The sequence below is a fragment of the Xyrauchen texanus genome, chromosome 9 (assembly GCF_025860055.1).
Source record: "Xyrauchen texanus isolate HMW12.3.18 chromosome 9, RBS_HiC_50CHRs, whole genome shotgun sequence".
Taxonomy (NCBI): Eukaryota; Metazoa; Chordata; class Actinopteri; order Cypriniformes; family Catostomidae; genus Xyrauchen; species Xyrauchen texanus.
Genome location: NC_068284.1, coordinates 24,517,501 through 24,539,877, shown reverse-complemented (window position 1 = coordinate 24,539,877; position 22,377 = coordinate 24,517,501). Strand labels below are relative to the sequence as shown.

Here is a 22,377-nt window from a genome sequence, read left to right as displayed (position 1 = left end):
AAATTTTCCAAAAATGTCAGTAGACATAAAATTTGCATAAAACCTTAGCTGCATCCCAAATCGCATACTTCTGCAGTATTTTATGCCGTTTTGTACTGTGAGTAGTACGAGTATCACACTGAAAATGCAACAAAAAGAAAAGTTCTACGAGTACCAAGATATTGTACTTATTCAAGTAAAAAAAAGTGTGGAAAATTTGACATTTTATGCTTTACATAGGTAGCAGAAGCAAGCCTAACATAAAAATTTAATTAATGGTGAATGTGGCAACTACCATAAATTCTGTGAAGACAACACCTTATAAATGTTAGTTAAAAGCTTTACTGTCACCCCACACTGTGTAAATATGTACATCATTACATATGTTTAACCGTGTTTTGCTAATGCGGTAAAGCTAGCGACAACACATCGCATGCACTTGAAATGTCACTTCCATTAGCTGAAAAATAGTGACTGCTTTCTTGTAGAAAAAACATAAGTGTTCCATCTGAGACATACTACAATTTGAAAATTCATACACTAGACAGCTGAGTGCATACTGCATAGTCTAAGTACACAGAGCATAGTGCATCATTTGGGACACAGCTCTTGTTTTCTTCTGCATAAAATTAAATATGCTGTCTACCCTGACTAAGGTCTATTATTCAAAGTCTCATCAAAAACAAAAACAAAACCCTACCATTGAATAAAGATAGCCTCAGGCTGCAAATGCATATTGTATTCCCTAATGACTTTAAGATTGAATAAAAGTATTGAATGTAACTTGCATCTCCCCAAGCTGCCTCACAGGCAAATAGAGACATATTTTACTCACTCCGAACTTATTTTGACCCCATACTCAAGAATACCCAATATAACACTGCTTTTTACACAATCTGAGCCCAAATGGAGACATCATTTGAATCACTTGAATGACAAATATAAACCAAAATAGCAAGAAAGAGCAATCAGGCTGAAAGCTCTATCACAGATCTGGAATGGCTCCTAGCCATGTCTATACAGACACTTGGTTGTTTTTGATGGGTACTGACAGTGGGGTGTGCATGAATGTGCTGTGAGAGAATGATGGGATGCTCTAGTGTTCTGAGGGGGCTAGGGAGTGTTTGAACCTGGTGGGGGAGCTGTGAGCACAAAGCACGGGGCCACAGCGCTCAAGTGGATCCCCTACACAAAGCTAAAACCTATGTGACTGGAATTACATTACTGCTGGCATAGCAGCTCTGACATGTTTCCCAGTGACTTTCATCATTACTCACGTCACAACCCATCCACAAATTAGTACACACACTGACAACTCCATGCAGCGATGCCAAACCAAATGTATTTGAAAAAGAAAGATACAAAAGTGTTGGCTTTTTATTCTTTTTGGTGTTAGAGTTCTGCTCTGCTGAAATAAAAGAATAGGAAAAAGGTTTAAAAACAAACAAAACAGAAATGGACCACAGGGGTCTCAGGGTTGTTCTGTGTACATATGGGAGATCAGATAAGAAGTGAGAACTGGAACAAGCTTATCTTTTATTTACCAGTCTATCCAAGCATTCCCAGGTGAATAAAAACAAACAAACAAACAAACAAACAACCAAAAACTCTATATTTGAATGCAAACTTTAAGCCTTGAGGCCTCTCATTGCTCAATCGATTTGAAAACACCTGCTCCACCAAACAATAGGTACACCCTGTAGAAATGCTTCCCACGTCTAAATGGATCCACTGACTGACAGTCAGACAATCAGAGCAGCATGAATATTTTGACTTGCCATCCACCTCGGACATCAGGTGGGTTCTGCTTAATATGCCTGTTTTCATTACGACTTATCCACTCCCTGCAAGCAATTTTCAGAATCTGTTTTAACAACCAAGGCCAAATAAATGTGAATTATTTTTTAACTGATAGCTCATAAATGCTCCAAATGCCATGACAACATACAGGCTTTGCGAATGAACACAGAGTAGTTTTGCCATCCAATTACTGTGCAGGTGTAGAGATAGGATGTGTTGAATCTATCTGTCACTCACATGGCACCAGCTCCTGATGCCTAAACAAACCATAATTGAGCTGAGAAATCGGAAATGACTATCTATCTGTCTATCTTCCCCAAATTGACTTGTTAAACCTAATTATCAGAATCAGAATCAGCATTATTGCCAGGTATGTGTACACATACAAGGAATTTGACTCAGGATTGTACATTGCTCACAATCAGACACAGGCTACAGTGTAGACAACACAAATATACACACTATGAACAAAACAATATAGACATATTGAAAAATAGTGCAGTGATCAGAGCGCAAAGGATGCAGGAGTAAAGTTATTATTATCATACATTATGCACACATGTACCCAGTGTGATGAAGCATATTGCAAAGGATGATGGAATAAATAGTATAGGTATTTTGTGCAGGAGTTGTGACTTGAGGAAGGTGGATTGGTATACAATGTATACAATATGACAATATAACAATATGAACAGCTCTGAAATAGAGAATGATTAATACAATTAAGTAGTAACCAGTAAACAGGTGGCTGATTAGAGACAGAGTTACTGGGTTATTGCGAATTTTTCCTGACACTGTGAGTCAGAAATCAGCTGTTCATCAGAGTGGTGGTTTGTGGGAAGAAACTATTTCTGTGTCTGTTGGTTTTGGCTTACATTACTCTGTAGCGCCTACCTGAGGGGAGAAGCTGGAACAGGTTGTGTCCGGGGTGAGATGGATCTGCAGTGATGTTTCCTGCCCGTTTCCTGACTCTGGAAATGTATAAGTCCTGAATGGAGGGCAGGTTGGCACCAAAGATCTTTTCTGCAGTCCTGACTGTCCGTTGTAGTCCGCTCCTGTCCTTTTTGGTGGCACATCCAAACCAGACAGTGATGGAGGTGCAGAGAACAGACTGGATGATGGCTGTGTAAAAGTGGATCAGCAGCTCCTTAGGTAGGTTGAGCTTCCTAAGCTGGCGCAGGAAGTACATCCTCTGCTGGGCCTTCTTGATGATGGTGTCAGTGTTGGGCTCCCACTTCAGGTCCTGGGATATAGTGGAACCCAGAAACCTGAAGGATTCCACAGCACACACAGGGCTGTTGAGTATGGTGATGGGGGGCCAGAGTGGGGGGGCTACCTACTGAAGTCCACGGTCATTTCCACAGTTTTGAGCATGTTAAGCTCCAGGTTGTTCTGATCGCACCAGAGAGCGATCAGCTCCAGGTTGTTCTGATCGTACCGTTGTGTCATCAGCGAACTTCAGTAGTTTGACAGATGGGTCTCCTGAGGTGCAGTCGTTGGTGTAGAGGGAGAAGAGCAGTGGGGAGAGCACACACCCCTGGGGGGTGCCAGGGCTGATAGTCCGGGTGCTGGATGTGATGTTCGCAGTCTCACCAGCTGACTCCTGTCAGTCAGGAAGTTTGTGATCCACTGACAGGTGGAGGCTGGCAGAGTGAGCTGGGTGAGTTTGGTGCTGAGGGATAATGTCTGGGATAATGGTGTTGCTCGCCGAGCTGAAGTCCACGAACAGGATCCTTGCATATGTCCCTGGAGCGTCGAGGTGTTGCAGGATGTAATGCAGTCCCAAGTTGACTGCATCATCTACTGACCTGTTAACCCTGTAGGCAAACTGCAGGTGGTCCAGCAAGGGGCCTGTAATGTCCTTCAGGTGGGCCAAAACCAGTCTTTCAAAGGATTTCATGACTACAGATGTCAGGGCGACAGGCCTGTAGTCATTTAGTCCAGAGAAGGAGGGTTTTTTGGGGACCGGGATGATTGTGAAGCGTTTGAAGCAGGCTGGAACTTCACACAGCTCCAGTGATCTGTTAAAGATCTGTGTGAAGATGGGGGCCAGCTGGTCTGCACAGATTTTCAAGCAGGATGGTGACACACCGTCAGGGCCAGGGGCCTTCCTGATATTCTGCATTTGGAAGAGGTGGCTCACATCCTCTTCACAGATCTTGAGTGCAGATGAGGGGTCAGAGAGGGGGGTTGACAGCGTGTCAGAGGGGGAAGGTGGTTGTTTGAAGATGGTTGTGGAGTCGGGGAGAGGTGTGACTGTGGGCTTTTCAAACCTACAATAAAAGCCATTCAGCTCATCTGCCAGTTGTTGAGTACCAGCAATGTTGGGGGATGGTCTCCTGCAGTTATTGAGTGTCTGCAGGCCTCTCCACACTGATGCAGGATCTTTGGCTGCAAAGCTGTTATTTAGCTTTCCGGCGTAGCTCATCTTTGCAGCTTTGATCTCTTTTGTCAGTGTGTTCCTGGCCTGGTTATACCGGACTCTGTCCCCACTTCTGAAGGCCTCCGCTTTGGTCTGACGAAGCTTCCTGAGTTTCGCTGTGAACCAGGGTTTTTGATTGTTGTATGTGCGGAAGGTTTTAGTCAGCACACACATGTCCTCCCAAATTTGATGTAAGAGGTCACAGTGTCGGTTAGGTTTGACCAGGTCAGTGGCTGCGGCCTCAAAAAAACTCCACTCAGTACAGTCAAAGCAGGCCTGTAACTCCAGCTTTGACTCATTGGTCCATCTTTTCACAGTCTTTACAACAGGTTTAGCAGATTTCAGTTTTTGCCTGTGTGTCGGGATAAGATGGACTAGACAGTGATCAGAGAGTCCCAGGGCTGCACGGGGAGCACAGCGATAGGCGTCCTTTAATGTAGTGTAGCAATGGTCCAGTGTGTTAGTGTCTCTGGTGGGACACTTAATATGCTGTCTGTACTTTGGAAGTTCATGGCTGAGGTTTGCTCTGTTGAAGTCCCCTAGAACAATGAGCAGGGAGTCTGGATGTTTTTTCTCCACGTTAGTTATCTGGTCAGCCAGGTGTAGTAACGCCTCACTAACACAGGCCTGAGGTGGAACGTAAACAGCGACCATAACAAACGAGGAAAACTCCCGCGGTGAATAAAAAGGTTTACAGTTTATAAATAATGTCTCTAAGTGAGGTGATGCTGCATGATTTTTTCAACACTGTGACATCTGTGCACCACCCTTAGTTTAAATAGAAACAGATTCCGCCTCCCATTGTTTTTCCTGTGAGCTCCCTTTCACGATCCGCGTGGATGAGATTAAATCCCGGTAGGTGAAGTGCGCTGTCCGGGATGTGCGGTGTGAGCCAGGATTCGGTAAAACAGAGGGTGGCAGAAGTCCAAGTTAGTTCTGTTGAGGAGAAGCAGTTCATCCATTTTGTTGGCCAGAGAGTGGACATTCGCCAGGTGGATAGAAGGGAGCACAGTGCGAAAACCCCGCTGTCTCAGTTTAACCAGTGTGCCAGCACGTTTTCCCCTTCGGCGTCTCAAGAGAAGCCCAAACAGAGCTGCTACTCCTCCAAATAATAACTCCGGGAAAGTTCCAGGTTCGATAAAGAGCGGTGGAATAGTATGAGCAGTTGAAAGTCCAATATTCAAGAGCTCTTCTCTGGTAAATGTTACCAGAGAGGGATGGCAGAAAACAGCGTTAATAAACAAAAACACAAAAAACACTACGGAGCGTAATTCAGAGGCGGTCGTCTGCGGCGCCATTTTTGCTTTTGTCTGCTCCAATAGGCGATGTGCTTATATAACAACTTTATAATCATATAGTAAGTCATTTTGAAATTATAGTTTCATTTTATCTGCATTTAATAACAGACTTCTGATTCAGCATTGTTATTATAACTCCATAATCAAATTTTAGATAATTTTTACAACTTTACAATGCTGTGTTAAAGTGCTTTAAGGCTGTAAATAAAACCTCTTGGTTTCGTATGTAATCCCGGTTTCATAAGTAGGGATGCGATGCTCCATCAGTAGCTGATGCAATGAAAAAAAACTATTTATTGGCTGATGGCATTTAAGCAACTCCCAATAAGAAGCTATATCATGGGCTTCTAATAAATATTCGCCTGGCACAATTTCTTCAAGAGACATGAGCCTGTGCAGTAACCACGCAGTATGGCCAGCTACATAGCATCTGGTTCCCTACACAGAGAACCAGGGTTATGTAACCCAGATGTTCTCTTTCATAGTTCACTTTGACACTGCATCATTAGCTGACCCGATGTGAACAGTATACCATAACGCCATACCACCAGTAGCTGCCAACTGTACAAGCCTGTTTGGTAAGCATATAGTGGCTCACAAGCGGCCTACACAGATGGAATTATAAGTTCAACACTGTTCAGACAAAACATGGGAAGCAGGAGTTAAACCCTTATCTAGATTATAAAATCTAACAGAAATATGCGGAGAGGCCCAACCTCCCACTACACAAATTGCATCCACAAGCTAATGGGATAGCCTCTGCTAAGTGACTGAAAAACCTGTTGCAGCCACCAAAAACAAACAAACTGCCCCACGGTTGAGACAACAGATCTGTTCTGACTGGAATCTCCTAAACAACCTTCTCCAGGAGAGAGACCAGTGTTGAGAACATCTGCCCTGACACTTGTATTGTAATGGTGGAACATTGTGTGGTGCTTTTTGTAATGAACAGTATTACGTGTGCTCCAAGACACTTGGCCGCGGGCCCAGAGGCGAGACTCAAATTGAGTTCTAAATGCTCAATTCTCCAATCTTTGGCAGGAGGCATAGAACTTGTATCAATTGCCTTATGTGTCGAATTTCATGTGGCCACCAGCGTCTCCTCCATATGCCAATGGCATAGCTCCTTAATGGCTGTCGTTTAAGCACCATCAGCCAGTAAATTGATGTGATTCTATAGGGCTTCAGACCATCATGACTACCTGGAGTATTCCCATTGTATTTTTGAAGTGAACTACAAAAGAGAATTGCTTCTCTAGTGAATTATATAAAAATTCTGACTGAGAATGTTTTGAAGAAAGAAATGAGGAGGCAGAGAGAAAAATGTAAGCAAAGGTACATCAATATAATTTCTCTTCTATTAGGAATGACAGTAAGCTAATTAAAACAGACCCCATTGGGAATCAGCGAAGATTTACTAACACATTTGAATAATTTCAAAACACATAGACAGTCTCGCAAAAAACAAATGTCTAATTACGGAATCAAAATGAGGTTCTCTCTAGGGGTCTGACAGAAATCTAAACAGGATCATGCGAAGAAGTGATTTATGGAACATATCATTATACATATGAATTGTTTGGGGCATTATGAAGAAATGAGAAAGGATTCATGTTCATGTATGTACCATGTAAATTCATCTAGGAAAAAAAATTATTTAGCATACTTTAAAGATTTTTTTTAAAGAGCATGTAAATTAGCTTGTATAAGTGATGAACAGCACAGCTATCATCCTTCATACGCTGTGAATGTGATGCTTAAATACTCTCTCAGCCTGCCATATATTGAGTGGCATCCCCTCTGTATTCAGTTAGCCACATCATTAAGCCTGCTTTGGCAAATATGTGAAAACCTGAGTCTAACACTGTACCAAAGGCTCACTTAAGCAAGATCAGATAAGTGGAGAGATGTCAGCTCTTCATAATCTCTGCATTACCATCAACGTCCATGGTTCCCTGCTTTACATTCTCAGATCTGCAATGGAAATAATTTAAAACAACAAAGAAAAGAAAAACTGAATCATTTAATTAATTTCTTTGCACTGAGATCAGAATTGTAAAAATTATTTGTGACAAAAGCTGCACTCTAATTTTCTTATCTTAACTGTGCACAGGAATCAGAACTGTATGTGGTACTGTAAAATAATGAAACCTAAGTCAAGAAACAAAAAGCTCAGACCTTTTAGGAGGTGCCAGTGTGGATACCAAACTCTGAGTGTCTTTCCTCTCTGAAGGTAGAAAGTGAGGGTTATTTTTTTTTACTGCTGCTTGTTACGTTGTGTTGTGTATGTCACTGTATCACTGTCCCGTGTGTACCCGCTGTGCTCAGTATGCGTCCAAAGTATAATGGAGTTCCTGTGAAATTAAATATTAGCTGCCTGGACTCTGACCTGTTATTACTCTTGATAACATTTTTGTTTGCTCTGCAGTGACCTTAATGCTATGCTGCAAAAATGTCCCGTTTCATGAGTGAGAGGAGAGCTCATAAATTCACAGCACCATAGCATAGAAAACAGCACCGTAATGAGATGTCTGGAGCTTTGAAAGCAAAATATTTTTTTACATTTCATAATAGGAATGATCTCTCACATTAGGCCTTGTGAGTAGCACGGTGCACTCCCACTGGGTGCTAAAGTAATATTTGTAATGAAAGCTATTTGGGGACATGTGAGGTTATGGATGAGGTGATTTACCAAATAGCTCTGTCCAAATTCACCAGAACAGAATCTTAAACATCCAGGGAAACATTGCACCAGGGGTATAATTCCTGATCAAGGTGCAACAGCTTTCAGACTCCCTGTCTGTTTAACCAAATATTTGGACATTAGTTTGACATATTATTTGGGCACCCCAGTAAATGGGTTTACTACTCTAAACCTTCATCTATTACTTTTTCATTAAATGCAAACTCACTGCACAGCCAAGGAAAATATACGTGGCTGCCTGCTTGGGAATTAGAAACTGAAACTTAAAATGCATTCCTTATGCATAAATATTTGGAGTGGATTTTCAAGCAAATGAAGTGACAGTACACTTATTGGAGGGACAGTCCCATAGGGTTTAGCAGAGGTAAGAGCAAGTCATACATGTGCAAGTATCAAGTCAACAATGCATACAGACAAGCAAGATAAGTTAAGTCAGTGGATCACCTCAAGCAAGTCAGGTTGAGTCTGTCTAACAGTCAAGTCAAGTCACAGTACAAAACAGAATCAGAGAGAGATTTCTCCCACAAAATACTTGCTGTTTTAAGGTTTTACAGCAGTACAAAATTTTCAAAAAATAAACATTAATAAGACTCAAGTTCTTCAATGACAACAACCAAAGATGTGTACAAAAAATGTAATCAAATCTTACGGTATTGTTGATATTGTAATATCCCTGATTTAGGAAAAGACACATTTTAACGGATATCTACTGTTATAACAAAAACAAAACCTGGCCTAATGAGCAGATAAACTTGCGATTAGAACAGACTAAACAGGGATCATACAGGCATCACTGAATAAAAATACAGGAATTTAAGTACTTTTCATTTTCAAGGACTTAGAGCTTTCAAACAAATCTAGTTTCTTATTTGTATTATGAGTGATGTGAATGGTATTTACTAGTCAGTCACTTGTAGTTAGAGTTATTGTGTGAACAGACCAACACACTCTCACAGCGAAATCATCAGGATTCGTAAAACTTTTCTACATTTTGCTAATTCATAATGATATCGTGCAACTGCACTCGTTTGAGTTCCTGCAACTTTCACAACAGCCAAGGACGTCCCCCGCCTCTGGGGTTTATTGACTTGCTTACAAAGAGACTCTCATTGGTCTGGGTCATCTTTACAAGGTCTGGTCCCATGCTCTTTGATTTAATTTAAAAGGTGAAGTGTGTAATCCCAACATGATCACACAGTAAATTTGCATGTTACTACCAAATATTTCGGTATCCTGAAATCGACCCCATTCTGCCAAATTTCTGGTAAGTGCCATTTTTCATCAGACATTTTTTCTTCAATTCAAATCTTTTCACCTTTTCCTGTTGTGCTACTGACAGCACATTGTGCGAGCAGCTTCAGAGACACAGGATTTGGTCCCATGGAAACCAAGAAGTAATCATGTTCACATTGCTGAGCATGATTCTGAGGTTGTCTTTTCATTCTAAGATTAAATTTTTACTCCAGTGACAGTTAGATTTGTGTTAGGGTTTGGGTTAAGGTGTATGGTTAATTCAATATGCATTTCTGTTGTTGACTCTATTACATCATTTAAAACTACAAATTCTACTCACTTTTGGTGCCACACATTTCAATCTGAAACTGGAGCTTACGCAGCCTGATCTCATAAAAGTTTAGTGACTGTGGCAGCATGTTTGCAAAATGAAATTAGGTGGTTCATTACATGCATCGCTGCAGTTTCACTGTGAAATTTAAATCGAGGTGTACTAAAAGGTAAATAAATGTTCTCCTAAAAGATTAGGTTTTAAGGGTAATGCTCTGTGGAATTTTAAAGCAACAAAACCTACTTACCCTAAACCTTTAACCTAAACCTAACCAATAGTGTCATAAAAAGCAAATGTGAACTGATAGAGCATTCAATTAAAAAAACCTAATCTGTTTTTCAAGTTTTAAATAAACAAAACAGACATTCATACCATAAAACCTACACCTAAACCTAACTGATAGAGTCATGAAAAAATAAAAAACGAGAGATGAAAAAAGCAATAGCTAAAGCAACCACGTAATTACATGGAAATTCTATTACACTTTCGGCTCACGTAGTGTCTCGCATGCTTTGCTGGACTCATATCCTAATCTTCTGCATTGACTAAGCTGCACAGTAGCGCAACACTATATCAGTTGAGCTACTGTACAGCTTAGTCATACTGGAATAAGCTTGTAAATGTAGTTGGTTATGTAATACAATATATCAGCATGCTCCAGAGATAGAACCAGAGGTCTGGGACAGCTCAGATCGAAACTTGCGTGACGTGATTCAGTCGGGCTTCGATATCGCGGTGGCCGGCGGAGACTACAAAACTTATTTGACCCATTTGAATTCAACAAAGAACGTTCTAGTATAAGCTCTATATGGAGGAAGTCGAAATTCTCAAACTGTTATGACAGCCCTGACATTATAAACAGCACTGACGAGGTAAAGAGATGACAGTGCAACCTACATCAACACTGATTACAAGTTTTTTTTAAATACACCTCATCATCTAAATGTTTTCACTGCAGTAACACTAAGTGGTAACTGGTATAGACAGGCTTGGGGAGTAACGGAATACTTGTAACAGCATTACGTAATCAGGATACAAAAAAATAATTGTAACTGTAATTAATTACAATTTTCAATATATATAAAAATAAACAAAAATAAACTTGCTTTAGAATGGTCCAGATATGATCAGATGTACGTTGGAGATGTCTTCTGGTTCTCTCTCGCTACTCGCGTGAATCTAGCGGCATTCACATGTGCAAATAATGTCTTGCATCACAATTATGCTCTCCAAACAAGGTCAAACCATTAAAAGGGCTGTTTCATCACAATGGCCACTGGAGAAATATTATAATTTTTGTAAAGATTCCAACATTCTTGTCACTTCAATGGAGAAAAGGGAAACAACATTATAGTTCAGTGAAATGTATACCTTCCAGTTGTGAAGATGCTCTGTTTTTCCAAGGACCCGGTACATAATTTAAAGGTAAGACCCATATGAAAATCATGTTAGCTAGGATATCTAAAAATAGTAAAAAATAAAAGTGTTCCCTAATTTCACCATCAGACCGTCTTTTGATTGTTTTCACAGGAGCAGGAATAGAAGTGGAGAAATGACCACTCCCACCGGCGAACGGCCAGTATTCTGGGACACGGGATGCCTACTGTCGAAACTTTAGTGTGACATCATGTCCATCAAACTGTTCTCTGAAATGCGTTCATGTTGTAATGACAACTGTAATTGGGACAGCATTTCTTTTTTTCTTTGTTGAAATTGTACACATTTATACCAAATGAACGGAAAATGTTATAACATTTTTAGAGGAAAAGTGCAATGGATACTTTATCTGATGTTGATACTTCAAAAGTTATAGACAGTAGGATTAAATAAATCAAGACACACTAAAAAGATTTAAATCTATTTTTATCTATTCTTTGAAAACAAGATCTTTTTAAATATGTAATTTTTTGTCATTGAAATCCTCCTTACACATAAACATAGAATTACACATAAACGTTAGCTGGTGATGTTTGACTGTGGATCATGACCAAGCAGAGGACAGACACTGGAGGCATTAATAATAATTTTGATGATGATGATGATAAAGAAGATGATCTACCTATTGCAGTCAGAAGTTAATGTTAAAGTTAATGAATGGTCAGTGCCAATTAGTCTACATGCTAACTGCAACAGGGGTGCCTGCAGGATTTAATCTGAGGGTACGCACTGAAATCTGCCTAATAAACCTTATATCTGGGGGGTCCGGTGGCATTGCAAAAAACAACACCAAAGCGTTAAATTCTGGTGACTTTGAGAAAAGCATTAGTTTTATTTTCTTGAGTATGAGTAGCATTTATGTAACTATTGGCAAAAGAATTTCTTCCAGTAACCAGTCAGACAGACGCATTTTTGCGCTAAAAAAGCAAAATATACCACAACGAACACAGGTGTTTCGAGATGCACTTTTATCATTTGAAGAAGTTATTTTTAACTTGACACAGAATCTAAAAATGCAACGCTCCCATAAGAGATGCTAAAGCACAGTGAAACATGATGCAGTTGTCAAAAGACATCTATCTAACGAATGTTTACATGGAAAACGATTGAAAAACAGTGCGAGCGGATGCAAAAACACATTCAATTTGAACAGCCCCTTGTTCACATGACATAGCACTAGCTCAAGTATCTCAAATCTACCTCTCAAAAAGATAGCCAGTTGTTTTAGTTTATTGTAGGTACATTTATACTGTATCCAGCGCTGTTTGTTCTCTGTATTCGTAAATATCCAGAAACTGTTTTACTATGTGAGAAACTGTTCCAAATGATTCAGTGAGAGAGTGGTCTGAACGAAAAATCGATTCAGATCGTTTTGCAAGCCTGTTTAAACAATTCACTGAAAAGAACAGACACAAACGAATGATTCATTCGCAAATTGGGCATTGCTAGTTTAAACAGCCAACAGAAATAAATGGACACAGTGATTGATTGAGAGTAAATATTTCTTAAGTCAATCGGAGCACTCATGTTACGCACAGTGCGTATGGCCGTACAGCTGTTGGCGCCACTGAACTGCAATACATGGCAAAATTCAACTATGTAGTGTTTTTGAATCTGAGGTTTATCCTGTCATATTTTGTTTAATGTTAACCGAGACATAATTCAGTGCATCTGTTCTAACTGTATTTGCTTGATGAGAAAATAATATTATTTTCTGTAACAGATCACCTGATTTGGTTATAAGTGCTGAGTTGTTCTACATTTGAACATATTCTGTTTTCCTATTAAGGAGGCAGTGTCCCTGTTTTTCATATTTTTTTTCTTATAATGTATATAATAATAGATGTCACTCATAACATTATTCAAATACGGTATGTTTGCATTCAGAAGGCATAATCTTTGAGAAAATATTGCTTTTCTCTTGACTTTATTCACATATCCGAACTTGAGGTAATAAAAAAGTAACAAAAAGTAGCCTGCTTACATTACTTTCTTATTGAGGTAACTGGATTAAGTTACTGAATACATGTTTTACTAAGTAAACTGTATTTGTAATGGATATTAGACTTCATTTTTATAATTAATAATTATTCTGTCATCATTCAGTCACATTTATCTTGATCCAAAACCCTTAGGACTTTCTTCCATGAATAGAAAAAAAAAAAGAGTAATATATTTTTTCATTCATGGAAAATTATGTAATGAAAGTAAATAGTGAGTTTAATCTACCTAACATCTGATTTTATTATCCATTTTGTCCAAATTATTAATTGTTAAAATTGTAGTTAAAAGTTTCTTATAACAAATCCTATTTAGATCTGTATTTGCCTAACCACAGTAATGTGGAGCCATGCATTGCCTTACATGTGTCAATGGCTTTATCATTACAAATTACACTGTAAAGAAATGGAAGACCATTGGGAAACTTTCATAAAGTCAAGTACATTTTAGAATGGTTAAAGGGGTTAAAATCTGGACTTCCATAGACCAATGGACAAATTATTGACAAAGTTTTCCTCCTCTTCTGTCCAACTCCAGTTAACTGGTTGTGATTCCTTTAGATATTTATAAAGTTGTCTTAAATCATTAGGCTTGTGTCCTGCTGAACTCATCATGTAATTCTTGTTCAAATAAAATGTCCAAAAACAAAAATGTATGCAGTTTCAGCTCCAACTAGCTCCAGCTAGTTTCATCACTTTTGGTGGGACAGTGGATTTTGGCAAGTGTAAAACTGAGCGGCCAGTGACTTTGAAATACCACTAGCTTCAGTGGCCGTTTAGCCAAAATGTTAATCCCTGGTTAAAATGTATCGTCTTTCAAATCATGAGCTATAGTAAAAGTTATTCGATATCATAAGGTAGCATTGTGTGAATAACAGAGCGAAATATTACGCTCTGTTTATGAACTATTGTTTATGAACTGGTAAATCTGCCGTTTTACTTGTGATTTGTGTGAAAGTGAAACTTGTTGTGTCTCTAGTGTTTATTAATGTAGTTATAGTTACATAATTCTATGAGACCAGGTTGAGCGAGGAGGATATAGCTGCAGACAGAGCTCCAAAAAGGTGCGGGGGCTCCAAACCACCAGCAAAGATATACAGTATTGGCCAAAAATATTGGCAACCTTGGTAAATTTTTATAAATAAATAAAAAATCTGCATTGTTTATCCTTTTGATTTGTCATGAAAATTAAAAAAAAAAATCTATCCTTTAATTGAAGTACAACAATTAAAAGAGGGGAAATATCTAATTATTAAATAAATATTCTTCTCCAAAACACATAAGCCAAAATTATTGGCACCCCTTGAAATTCTTATGAGTAAAATATATCTGAAGTAAATTCCCATTCCCATTCATATTTCAAATTTCCTTTGTGCACCAGGGTGACTAGAAACATGAAATTGTTCAGCCATGACTTCCTGTTTCCCAGAGGTATAAATATAAGGCAACACACAGGCTGAATTCCCTTAACCATCAATCACAGTGGGTTAGACTAAAGAATATAGTTCAGATATGCGACAAAAGGTTGTTGAGCTTCACAAAATGGGAAGTGGTAGAACATAGCCAAAGGATTGAAAATTCTCATTTCCAACATCAGGGCAATGGTTAGATGGTTCAAGTGGCCAAAGAATCTCCAAGAATCACAGCTGTAGAATTGCAGATATGAGTTGGGTCTTGGGGAAAGTCTCAAAAAAATTAAAGAAAAAAAAATCAGACATCACCTACTTCACCACAAGTTGTTTGGGAGGGTTTCAAGAAAAAAGCCTCTTCTCTCATCCAACAACAAACTCGAGCGTCTTCAGTTTGCCAGACACTACTGGAACTTCAATTGCGACCAGGTTATATGGTCGGATGAAAGGAAAAAAATAGATTTTTGGTAGCAAACACCAGAGAATTGGTTTGGCGCACACAAAGATGAAAAAGTACCACCAAATGCCCATGGTTAAATGTGGTGCTGGATCTTTGATGTTGTGGGGCTGTTTTTCTGCCAGGGGTCCTGGAAATCTTGTTCGAATACATGGCATCACGGACTATCAAATACCAACAGATAAAAAAATAAAAACATGGCTGCCTCTGCCAGAAAGATTACAATAGGCTCTGCTTAGATCTTCCAGCAGGACAATGATCCAAAACAAACCTCAATATAAACACAAAAATGGTTCACTGACCACAAAATTTGTGGGGTGAACTGAAGAGGAGAGTCCACTAACATGGACCCCTGAATTTGAAGGATCTATATAGATTCTCTATGGAAGAATGGTCTTATAAGAGAAGACACAGAGCTGTTATCTTGGCAAAGGGAGATTGAAAAATTATAGAATAAAATGGTGCTAATAATTACGACCAATGCGTTTTGGAGAAAAATATTTATTTAATAATGAGATATTTCCACTGTTTCAATTGTTTTACTTCAATTCAATTTCGATTTTTGTGAATTTTTTAATGAAAGATCAAAAGGATGAACAATGCAGATTTTTCTTCACAGCCTTCTGTGTTAATATTTACTAAGGGTGCCAATATTATTGGTCACAACTGTAAGGAGCCCCTAACCTAACCATTTCCCTAACCCCAACTGTGTGTGGAAGTGACACCCCCTTTTGGAGTTGGTGCAACCCCCTTTTGGAATAACCAAGTCTTCTTTTAGAAATCTCAAGCCTGCAGCTACACCTACTTGGATTGAGCTCACACGTGCACATCCATTCAGCAACACTTACAGCTTCAGCAACTGGAGGCAGAGTTTCGACATTCAGTGAGCACAGACTGATTTCATCATCAGGATTTTTGAACTACTGTCGCTAAATTCAAAGTGAGACAGCACCAAACAGAATTGCTTAAATATAGTTTCTAAACACTTCTGCTTTCTTCCATTGTTCAGACAAATTGTTAAACCACGTCCCTTAAAGTGTAACACCTCTTTTATCTTTTGAAATCAACAAACTACTACACAGTGCCATAGCTCAGACTCACAATTGTTTGAGCCTAAAACCGACACCAGACTGCACAATTAAAAACAAAGCAATATATTCAAAGCACCACAAAACCAGCAACCACAAAAATACTTTTTGCACGACCAGCCAAGACTGCACAATTAAAGGCTGCACAATGCAAGGCTTATTATTCTCTGCACATTAAAGTGGAATAGGAGATTGTACTTGAACTAAACTATAAAATTAGATTTGGTTCTTATCTTATAAATGTAATGGTTAAAGACACTAAAAGTTCAAATTAAATATTAGAAGTTAGAACACTGATAATAATTAACATCTTAATCTTAATGAATACTTAGACACCTTTGGACAAGTTATCTAAATAATTATCTAAAGAAAAATTAAATGTATAATTAAAATCAAATTGCATGTTCCTGCCGTACATCCAAACAGTGCCTGCTTAATGGACTTGTGTTATGTCAGCCTGATAAGAAGAGGTTAACATCACATTTTTTGTTTAACTGTAACTGGGGTTTGAATACTATTAGTGCCCCAATGGCCAGAGAAGAACTTCAGAGGGGAATAGGCACAGATAAGCTGGCTTCCCAGTTGCCTTTGACATCTCTACCAAAATCAATTTGCTCAAGAGTAATGATAACAAAACAGCCCCTCCATTAATAGGATAGTTCACCCACAAATCTATCATTTATCTGTCCTCTTGATGTTTCAAACCTGTATGTCTTTATTTTTTATGTGGCAACCAAAATTGTATTATATGAATGTGAATGGTGATTGTGACTATTATTCTTCCCAACATCCTTTTGTTTTTCATGGAAGAAAGTCATACAAGTTTGGGAGCAACATGTAAACATTTACATTTTTGTGAACTATTCTTTAAATCTAGACTTAATGCACTTTCATGAACAATCTGTTCAGACCAACATTCTGCACTAAATCCTGCTCTTCCATTGGCAGAAGAGGGTTAAAACATTTTTTTAATGTAAATAAATGTATGGAGCTGCATTAAACCTTTTGATCGCTAAGAAGTTCATTAGCATTACTTTAGTGAGGCGTACATACGCTGCATTTGGCTCAATTAGCAAGGAAAGCAGCAGGCAGCGAGAGCTGCCTTCCACACTCATCCTGAAATGCCCTGAAATCCTCTCTCTATACAGCCTGGCATGTGTAGCCTGCTCTGCTTAGCCTCATCTAGATGCTTCATATGCAAAGCTGTTCTCAGAATGTTGACTGATAGCAACGTGCAAAAGATATCACAAGTGAAGAGTAATCTTTTTAAGCTTTATGCAAAAACATCTTCAGTGAAATATGCTATCTGATTCAAAGCCAGGCCAGGAAAACATTGAGGTAGGCTGCACCATGGTGGTCTTAAGAAAAGATCCCGATATATGATGCATGACACATAATTTGTCCAAGGATTTATGACAGAGCAGTGATTAATTATTTATTAACAATTAACAAATAATTCCCTTTTATTAACTTTAAATGAACCCTTTGCAGCCTGACCGAAGACACTTTGCTCCATGTAAGTTGATGGTGTCACTGAGAAATTAATGTATACAAATTTTTTTCTTGTCTTTATTATTGGTAACGGCTATGCATGCAGGTTACGTGTTTTGAAAAGCCAGTTTTGAATCATGATGTAGCCTGTGATTAAGTGAGAAGATTTAAATGGGTCATGACATGAGGAATAAAACTTTCCTTGATCCTTTTTTTTTTTTTTTTACACATAAGAGGTCATTGTACAATAAAAACATACATTAAGTTTCAGAACTTAAAACATCCTCCTTAATAGAAAAAGAGCATTTATTTAAACCAAGCTGAAAAAACGTCTCGTTTGGAATTTGTGGAACTTGTGACATCATAAGCATCAAATACATCTGCATATGCAACACCTATTTTCCATCATTGCACCCTTGGTCCTGCCCACTGGTGCTCAGAGTCAGTCACACATGTGAAGAGCACAGAGATGGGTTCTGTCATGGGAGATTCATCCTAAATGGACCAGCACATGACACTTTCATGTACCTGTCTGGATTTTATGTTTTTTTTTTTACCTAAACATGCACAAACAGACCTCTTTGACCGTTTCATATAGGGCCACTTTTAAAAGATGCGGTGTCAAGTTACAACTCTGAAGTAGAGAAGCTCTCTGTCATTCAGCTGAGCACAATCGCATCATTGATGCATTCTTTCACTCATCTGCGCTATTTTTCAGTTTGTTGGTGTATTAAAACATGAAGGACTGATACTGGAAACAGGATGTGGATGTGTCTTCAGCGTATTTCAGTTATCAAAATGGTGGAAATCACTTACAGCACCTTTAAATGTACTTCTTTATGAATCACTACAAAGCTCTGCAATTTTATGGATCAAAGGAAGGAAAACATAAAGGAAAACAAAGTTAAGTCAAAAGATTTCATTTTCATAATAATATTACAAAACTTTTAAATAAAAACATATGGAGATGTAGTCAGTCCATTCATTTTAAGTCGGTTGCTTGCTCCAGAGTAGAGACTGTAGGCATAATGAGAGATCTATTGCTTGGACTGTTTCCATTCAGCGTACAGTGGATTTTATGTTCGGCTCATAACATATCAGTCAATGTTATTGAAAGATGAGGCATTTAAAACCACTTGGACATGATCGCAAAAAGAAAACGTGAGTAAATAGTTTAATTCATGAATATTGGTCATGTGTGATAGTTTACGGTGCTGGAATCCTGTTACACTGGGTGCGCGCATCCGTTGACGCAATGCGATGCAACGGCTTGAGGCTGTCTACACAAACTTTCTAAACCATTTATTTGTGTTGTTGGTGCCACAGCGTGCAGTGCAAAATGGAATGGGACATCTGTTTACTGTTGGTGCAGCGCGACATGCCGCAACGGACGCTTCCATAATAGACAATATTATTGATTATAATGGGTTCTATTGCCTTTGACGTGACACGAATCTCATATCCAGTGTGACAGGGTGTGAGAGTTAACAGTTGTGCTTGACGTGAACAATTTAATATATTTGGATGCAATGTGTTGGAAGTGCTTTATGTGTAAACCCCAACATTTAGTTTTATAATGTTGTTGAGCTAGTTCATTCTCTTCCGATTGAGTTTCAAAAATGGCTGTATTTGAGGGGCTGCACGATGTTAGCCAATCATAACAGTGGGCATTTAAATTTTAAGGAGGTACTTAGGCCAAGACTGAGCTTTTCAGACAGAGGGCCACAAACAGGGTGGAAAATTACTAACATTATCAGTGGACCTCAGGGAAGATAATAAAACTATTAAAAAAAAAAGAACATTTCATGACCCCTTAAACAAGGTATTTTTTATTGTGCCTTCATAACTTTCTTGTGTTAGTGACATTCAACAAACAGAATTTCAGAGATATGTAGCTTCATGGCTGTAGGTTTACAACTGCGACTTTTGAGCTACTTTTCCAATTCATCTGTTTGGAAATAGCAGCAACACCTCTCTGTTGTCACCATTGAAATTCTCTTAATCCAAAGACTATTGGTCTGTGCTTTGCAGATAATGATTTCATGCTTGGATACATTTTCCAAGTTTTGGTTGACATTTACATGGTCTCTGCTCAGAAAGAATAACGTTTTGGAATCGATGTCTGAACAAGGCAGGCTTGATCCTCTCAGCAGGTCTGGATGCCAGAAAACAGAGACTGTTGATGGGGGGAAATTTATCAGGCTGAGCTGAGATGAAGGCCTATGGTTGATGGCTTTAGGCAAAGTAGAAAAACAGCAGAACCCCAGAGCAGGATGTCTGAGAGGAGAATGTGGGGTGGGACTAGAATCAAGCTACAAGATAGGATAGTGGTAATTTGAAGATCAGGCCAAAAGGAAGTATTTCTGGAGACAGTTTATCATTTGGACTAAAGTAATGTATAGGTATAGCTAGTGTTACTTTAGCAAGTCTTAGGGGGCTTTCACACTGGCAGTTTAGTCTGAAACAGAGCATGGTTTGCATAAACCATAGTCAAGTAAAATAACTTGCGCATGCGTTTTTGCCGATATAAGCATGATGGCATAATCAGTTGCATAAAACCAAACACATGTGCATCTTGAGTGTCAGGAAAATGTTGTGGGACACAGAAGAGGTGAGGTGCTTTTTATATATGTGTATGAGTGAGCGTGCAACCAGCTGTGTCTTCAAAATCTCAACTGCTGAATTATGGCATGCGATGCACAGAGGTGCAAGTGTTGTTCACTCTAGCGCGCATCATGACACAAAATTAATAAAAAACCACAAATATATTGACTCGTGTCATGTTTTCCATCATGTGCACATTTGTGATGATGCAAGTTGATGATGTGGGTTTGACAGAATCATTTGCGAGTCTGAAACCAGACCAACGTTCCGGGGGGGCACCAGAAACAGTGGCACTCAGATTCGGACCGCAGCAAACGTGCCCAATGTGAAAACCACCTTACAGTCCTGAAGCTTTGTTGTGCTGGTCAGGATTTCCAAACAAACAGAGTAAAGTTTGGAAAGCACCACAGTGTTAACACTCTTTAGGGATATCATCCTACAAATTGCCTACTTATAGTTGTGTCAGCATATGAAGCTCAAATATGAGAAAGTATTTTAACATTGAAAAATAATACACATCACTTTAATCACATTTTGTTCTTAAACCTTCCCCCAGAAGAAATTTCAATACATTAGACACATAATCTCTATAATTGACAGAGCAGCTATGTTTCCATCCAAGTTGTGAATTTAATTAATGCGAAAAACCATAATATTTTATGTAATTTCTTTTGCTCTGTTTGAATAAAGCCACGTTTCAATCCCATGTGTTCAAAAGAACAAAACTGTCACTTACGGAGAAATTGTAGCCACTGTGACATTTATATAATAACATTTAATAAACTACTCGTGGTATAGAGTGCACAGAAAAAACACAGAAAATAACTTTTTCTCATGTCTGGAAGTGACACACAGTTCTGTGAGCACTATTAGTGTATTCCTCCTTTCTTATGTCTTTACCATGTGGATCTATAAAATATTTTTCAAAAGTGTCAAGAAACCTGCTCTTTGTCACAGTTCAGAGACACCGTTATTTTAGGATGACCAGAATAACATTTCAGATTCAATTATTGGTCCACTGGTTAGTCCAGTTATGAACATGTTATTCAGTCACATTACTTTTTTGTTGCGCATCTTGTATTCCTAATAATTCCAATAGGAGTTTATTCAGTTAATGTGTTTCCATCGTAGTTTATATGCATTTCTTCTTATCAAATAAGAAATGTATCCACCTCAAGCGAGCGTATACGTATGTGCATAAAAATACGTGGATGTTTCCTTGATGGAGGGAATGAGACGTTGTGTCGATGTAGTGACACTAGGGGTCGATCTTTAGAGCCCTGAACACCTCCAATTCTTTGAGAAAAGGCCAATGAGAATTGGCGAGTGGAATTTGCATGCCACTCCCCCAGACATACGGGTATAAAAGGAGCTGGCCGTCGGAAGCGGAGAGACAACGAATGCATCCAGGAATCACACAAAGACGGAAAGGCATCTTTATAAAGACCATAGGCGGAAATCGCGGGTATTTAATAAAATATCATTAAAATATGTGTATTGTAAATAATATAATTATATATTCTTAAAATAATTGTTTAAGAAATAAAATAATACAAATGCAAATGGGGCAACAACAAAAAAACCCTTCAAAAATTGCTCTTGAGAATTGTTATGTTTATTGTCCCCCAAACATTTTGATGAAGTTTTCGCCCCTGATAAAGACACGTCTTCTTAAGATGTGAATGGAACAGCAGTAGTTTTCAGCTCACTTGATAGTACAACCGTTCGGCTCTGATGAATAAATCTGAATGGAGTGGGCATTCCAGCTCCTTTTATACCCGTATGTCTGGGGAGTGGCATGTAAATTCCACTCGCCAATTCTCATTGGCCTTTTCTCAAAGAATGGGAGGTGTTCGGGGCTCTCAAAAGCAACCCCTAGTGTCACTACATCGACATAACGTCAAGTGAGTGACAGAAGGGGAACCCATCCACTAATTTTAGGAAAATTAGGTGACAGTGGTGACATTTTTCTAAATTATATCACCTGGTTAATACATGTTCATACACTCTGTGGCACTAAAAGCAATCTCCAGAACAGATCTGGTTTGTAAGGTTAATGCTCAAGTTTTAAATCAACAAAACCTACCATCCTACCTTAAACTCAAATCGCACTCAAACATGCTT

The 22,377-nt window shown here is 38.7% G+C and overlaps 1 protein-coding gene across 1 annotated transcript in view; it reads right to left on the bottom strand.

Annotated features, from left to right (window-relative positions):
* Nucleotides 1-22,377, bottom strand: part of LOC127649775 (glutamate receptor ionotropic, NMDA 3B-like) — a 69,299-nt gene that overhangs the window by 33,788 nt on the left and 13,134 nt on the right. The window lies entirely within an intron of this gene.